Raw genomic sequence first — 6,271 nt, 5'->3', positions numbered from 1 at the left:
TAAATAGAGAAAATAAATAAATTTAAAAAAAGTTGGCTGTGTGAAGTTACTTTTCACTTAGCCCAGTTCAGTGTGCTTTGAAATAAATATGGAAAACATGGCCTTGGTCTTGTTTTCCAGTCCAGAGTATTAAGTAATAATCGTTGCCGCTTCTATTAGTTATTAGTTAGCTATTGGCAAGTGACACAGAAACTGTTCTGTGTGGTAAACCTTGATAATATTTAAAAAAAAAAAAAAAAAAAAAAAAACCTGAAAAGTATAAATAAAGCGTGACAAAAGATTTATATATATCAAATAAATTAAAAAGATCCTTTTTCACTCCCTTACCATGTCCGACCTCTTAGGCAAGGCACTTTAAAAATTCGTATTCGATCTACAATTGATTGTTTCAGTTCACTAACTCATTTAGTCAGTTATTAAATGAGGATTCCATTAAAAAGTATGCCTCAATGTTTATTGCATTCAGTAAATATGAATAAAATAAAAACTATATTCAGACGTTTTTCATTAAAAAAATAATTATTCTTCACCTCCCGGAAGGCATGTTTTCAATTTTTTCACTCAAAACTATTCACCCTTCACTTCATCAATTTTTTAAACGATCATTAAAGGTATTCCTGCGTGTCCATTACATGAAAAGTGAAAGTACTAAGCCACAAATTAGGTATTAATATTTGCAGTTTAACATTATTTGTTTTCAGTATTATGATTTTTGGAAGTGAAATCTGCGTATCTTCAGATAATTACCGTATAGGTTTGTTCCAACGATAAGTTTTGAGCTAAGTAGCAAGTAGTTCAAGATTAAATTACTGCACATCTTAAAACGATACAGTTCAGAGTAGTAAAAAAAAACCTCAGTAACCCCGGTGATTTTTTTACCGCAAGAAACGGTTCTGAACTTGTCATTTGTACTGGGGTTGGAAGATATTGATTGTTGGTACCGAAATCGTCGGAACATGTAATGCTGGCGTGTGCTTTTGACTGTTTTTGAGACAGGAGTGGTCTTTGGAACATATCTAGTAACAGAAACGAAAAAGAATATTGTTGTAGAATTTTTTTTTTTAAATTTCTTTTTCGGCCAAGACTCCTACTATACTGCCTAACCATGGTTGGGGGTCAAAGTTCTTCATATTGTGGGTCCGCCACTCAATGAAAAAAGTCAACGGCCCCAGGCCAGATTCGAACCGGCACCGCCAATAGACATCAAATTGGTAAAAGACTGTGTCTTAACCACTGAGCTATGGGCGGCCCATTTAATACTCTTAGAAATTTAATACTCGTAAATTAAATGTTTGCTCTATTATCATGCATATATATTATGGAAGGACCAACCGTCTTACAATATAATAGAAAAACAGACATGACCTTGACCTTATCCCCTGGACACCTCCCCTTTGAAAATTAATTGGTTGTATATAAGAATGTAATTCTTAGGGAATATATTGAGTTGACGAAACGGCACTTGTACAAGATTTTATCGGTTGATAACATGCAAGTTGCAGTTAGTCTTCAAATAGAAATGTTTTTCAATTTATTGTTCATGTGTCAGATCACAGATGATTAACTGTAAGGACCCCTATTGTCATTTCCTTCTCCCGACCCGCACCATCCTGTATCATTCATCACTACCCGTACTTTGAGAACGCTTCCAGGAAGTGTTTTTTAATCCTCCGATAAGCAGTTGCTGTCTACTTACTGTGATTTGCTAACTTTCGTATTGCTTTATTTTTATATAAATAGAGAGCACTAGACGTTTAAAGTTCAGTTCTAACTTAAATAATGAACGTAATGCCGCCTAACCAATTGAATAGCAACTTGCTGAATAAATACGTAGCTTCAACTACTTGTTGCTCTGGGGGTTGAAGAATCGCTGCTGCCATTAGGAAGTAGGTCTTGAGCCGATCCATTCAACTTCTTTCATTCTCTAGAACAAAAGTCTTGATGCGAAGCATTCTCTTGAAAAAGAAAATACATTTGTATACCTACATATAAATAATCTACTTTTTATATTATCTTAATTGTTTTTAAATATTTTTGTTGTTTGTTCTTCAATTTTTCCAGTAAAGTAGCAGAATATGCTTTGGCGTGATTTTATTTAATTAAAATCTAATACATAAAAATTAATTTTTGTTTGTTCATAATTTATTCACTACCGCACCGTCATCCAGCTGTGGACCTTTTTGCTAAATGTTCAGGATTTTCCCGGGAAGAATATAGGTTGGCAAGATTTTATCGAGAAAAAAATTAAGCTCTATTTGCTCGTAGCTCAAACTTTATGCATTTTTTATGGTAAGTAGATGCCAATAAAATATTACTGATTCTACTAAATTATTTTATATTCACTAAAATTAAAAACATAAAGATTTCAGTAAAGTTGGTTTTTAGAAAAAAACAAATCATGTCCGTTTTTAGTGTTGTCAGAAACCCTTAAACAACATTTTTAATAAAATTAAAAATTAGACATTTTTCATCTCAATTTATTTAAAGGATTTTTTTCCCGATGACCATTGTTCATAAAATCATAACATGTATTCATATTTTATTTTTATTATTAAAAGTAATCAGAAGGTTATGTAAGGCGAAAAATTTGGACCAAAAAATTGTATTTTCCAATTTTGTGGAAAATTTGTATTCAAGGGTTTCTTGAGGTACTAAAAATGAATATCAACTTTGTTTCATTCCTGAAAAATGTTGAACCGCTCATTGATAGGCCAGTTAGTCTGCATTGTTCATTATTCGAATATTCGAAGTTAGCTGTAACTATAGTTACCGCCTTCATCTATGTATTAATTCATATAAAAGTTTCAGTAGTGTTCATTTAGTCTTTATACATTCTGAAATATAGCAATAACGAAACTTTGCTGGGCCCTCTAGTAAATGATAAAATACTTCATATGTTCATATCGAAGTAATAGGAAACTTTTAGAAATGAAATTTTTGAAAATTTTTAACTTAGAAAGAAGTACGGATACGTTTTTAAAAAGTGATTATGGAATATAAAATGCCAGTTTCATGATTTTTCTCTATATTCCTTTTAATTTTTTACATTTTTGTCACTTCTTACAAAGCCTTTCAATATAGGTCAGTACATTGAGTGTGACGCTTATTGAGAATTGTTGAAGTGAATAAATTGAAAAATAAATATATATTTATATTTAAATAAATTAAATAAATATATAAATATATTTGTGAAAAATAAATAACAAGTTTGCATATATGTTTTAACGGCTTTGTTTTCAATATTTTTAACTATATGATTTTTACTCAATGGTCTAATAACACTTATTCTTGATTGGTTTATTGAACTTATTAAAACAAAAACATTTTTTTTAGGACGGCTCTTCAACTGGAGACTGGCTTCCCTCCCTTTATGAGCTGATGCTGTGTCCGAGAGACGGCCAAGAGTCATCTGAGGATTCTTATGTGGCTTTTGGTTCTCAGAAGGATATCTTCAATTATCCAATTGTAAATTTATGAATAGCTTTAATGGAAACGAGACAATGAATCCTTAACTATGTTGTAATGTGATTTTTTTTTTATAATGATTTAGTGACTAAATGAACAAAGGACTATTTGTAAGATGGCCGTTATGGAGGGCTCCCTAAGCAAGTGGACTAATCTTATGAAAGGATGGCAGTACCGATGGTTTGTCCTGGACGACAATGCTGGGCTCCTGTCCTACTATACGTCGCGAGAGAAGATGATGCGAGGTGTAAGGCGTGGGTGTGTCAGGCTGAAAGGGGCTGTCATTGGTATAGACGATGGAGATGACAGCACATTCACCATCACCGTCGACTCCAAGACATTTCACTTCCAGGCGAGAGATGGTGACGAGCGGGAGAAATGGATACGCTGTCTCGAGGATACAATAATGCGACATGCCTACGGTTACAAGAATCCTAGTTCTTTGCGTTTAGATTCAATGAGGCCTTCTGTAACGATGCAAGATTTCGATAAAAAATTAGCCGAATCTGATGGATACTTACAAATCCTAATAAATCAAATAAAAACTATAGAGTTGAAAATGGAAACTGATTTAGATGCAGAGGAAAAGACAAAGTGTGAAAATATAATTACGCATACGAATAATTTATTAGAGCAAGTGAAGCACACTATCGTTCTACTTCAAATTGCTAAGAATACTGCTTACCCTGTGAATGGTACCTACCAGCCGATGGACAAAATAGACTCCTCACCCAATCAGCTCGACCACGGCTCACCGCTTGCTTCTACTTCTATGGTCGTATCGGATCCTACTTATACGCTCCCGCCTGGTTCGATAGGTGTACCAGAAACTTCATATTCCACTTCTGAGGAAGAAGATTTTTACGATGCTCATGACAGCAGTGATCCCCCTAGCCCTGCAGTTATGAAACACTCATTCTCCCAAAATATGAACGCGAGTTTTGATGCTGCTGATAATGAACATGATGATGAGGGAGATGCAGATGGGGTTTCTGTGTTAAATCCCAATTCCCCTCCTACCTACGTAAAATCTGATGGAAGTTTGGATTACGATGCTTTATATGAAGATCCAGAAGAAACGAACATTTCAATGGAAAGCCAAGGTTCAGTAGTAAGCCACCTACTTTCTCAAGTCAAAATTGGCATGGATTTAACAAAAGTAGCTTTACCTACATTTATTCTTGAGCGACGTTCCTTATTGGAAATGTATGCTGATTATTTCGCACATCCTGATATGTTTGTTAGGATTTCTGATTTACCAACTGAAAAAGAGAGAATGGTACAAGTTGTTCAATGGTATCTCTGTTCTTACCATGCCGGGAGAAAGAGTTCCGTGGCCAAGAAACCCTACAATCCAATTTTAGGAGAAGTATTTCAGTGTTTTTGGGACATACCAGGTATCGAAATTGACAGTGGCGAAAGCGAACCTGTGAAGGATGGACCTGTTCCATGGTGCAATCCCTCACAGCTAACCTTTGTGGCTGAGCAAGTATCCCATCACCCACCAATTTCAGCGTTTTACGCAGAGCACTATGAGAAACAAATAAGTTTTAATGCGCACGTTTGGACAAAATCGAAATTCTTAGGTTTATCAATAGGTGTTCACAACGTAGGATGTGGCGTGATAAATGTCATTAAATATGATGAGCAGTATGTCGTAACGTTTCCAAACGGTTATGGTAGGTCTATTCTGACCGTCCCCTGGATCGAACTTGGTGGATCGGTTACAATCACTTGTGAAAAAACAGGTTACAAAGCTACAATCGAGTTTTTAACGAAGCCGTTTTATGGTGGCAAGAAACATCGAATACTCGGTGAGGTATACGCACCTAATGAGAAAAAATCATTTTTAACCATAACCGGTGAGTGGAATGGTGTGATGCACTCTAAGTGGGCAGATGGAAGAGCAGATCAGTTTGCTAACGTCAACAGCCTATCGATAATAAAGAAAAATGTCCGTCCTATTGAATTTCAAAACGAAAATGAATCGAGAAAACTATGGAAAGAAGTTACTGCTGGTCTTAGATTGAACAACGTCTCGCACGCTTCGGACGCTAAGTACAATCTCGAGCAGAAGCAGAGGCAGGAGGCGCAACAACGTAAAGATAATGGGCTGGAGTGGGAAACCAAGCTGTTCCAGAGGGATGGGGATGATGGTTGGGTTTATGTAAGTCCTCTTTCAAAGAGACTCGATTCTTATACTAATAGGTAGAAAGAATTATAGCTAGAAGCTACATTTTTTTTTTATTTATTTTATTTTCTTCTTTTGTAAATTGGTTTAAGTAATTTATGCACACTTCATACTATGGATTACTGTGTAAATATACAGATATATATTTGTATAAAGTTATTAAATTGATATATATTGTTTCTATAAAGTTATTTTTTAATAAGTTGCTTACAACCCTTTGAAATTATAACTTCATGTTTTATGTTGTGTATATAGTTCTCAAAAATAAATATAGTAAAAGAGAAAAAACAAAATAATATTATAACAGAGCTATCTTCATACGAAATATTTCTAAATTAGTTTTAAAGGAAAAGTTATCTGATCCAATAATAGAGTTTTGAATTTTATTTCCATCCCACTTGCCGTGTGCTTATTAGTACTTACACTCCTTATACTATGAAAAGTTATTGGCTTTGCTTTTCATCTTTATCATTCTCAGAATAACTCATGTTTCTAAATTAAAACCTTTAAAAATAAGTCAGGTTTTTCTAAATGAAGGTTAGCGGTTTCAGGCATGTTACACTGAGCACCTCCAAGCTCCCTTTCATTCCCTACAGATTCCAGCCGCTAACCTGG

General features: G+C 34.5%; 1 pseudogene; it reads left to right on the top strand.

Annotated features, from left to right (window-relative positions):
• Nucleotides 1–5,847, top strand: part of LOC106682796 (oxysterol-binding protein-related protein 9 pseudogene) — a 41,808-nt pseudogene extending 35,961 nt beyond the window's left edge.
• The last annotated feature ends 424 nt before the right edge of the window (nt 5,848–6,271 follow it).

This window comes from Halyomorpha halys, unplaced genomic scaffold (assembly GCF_000696795.3).
Source record: "Halyomorpha halys isolate HHAL.00 unplaced genomic scaffold, Hhal_1.1 Scaffold441.1, whole genome shotgun sequence".
In the NCBI taxonomy this organism is placed as follows: Eukaryota; Metazoa; Arthropoda; class Insecta; order Hemiptera; family Pentatomidae; genus Halyomorpha; species Halyomorpha halys.
This window is presented reverse-complemented; position numbering and strand designations above follow the sequence as displayed.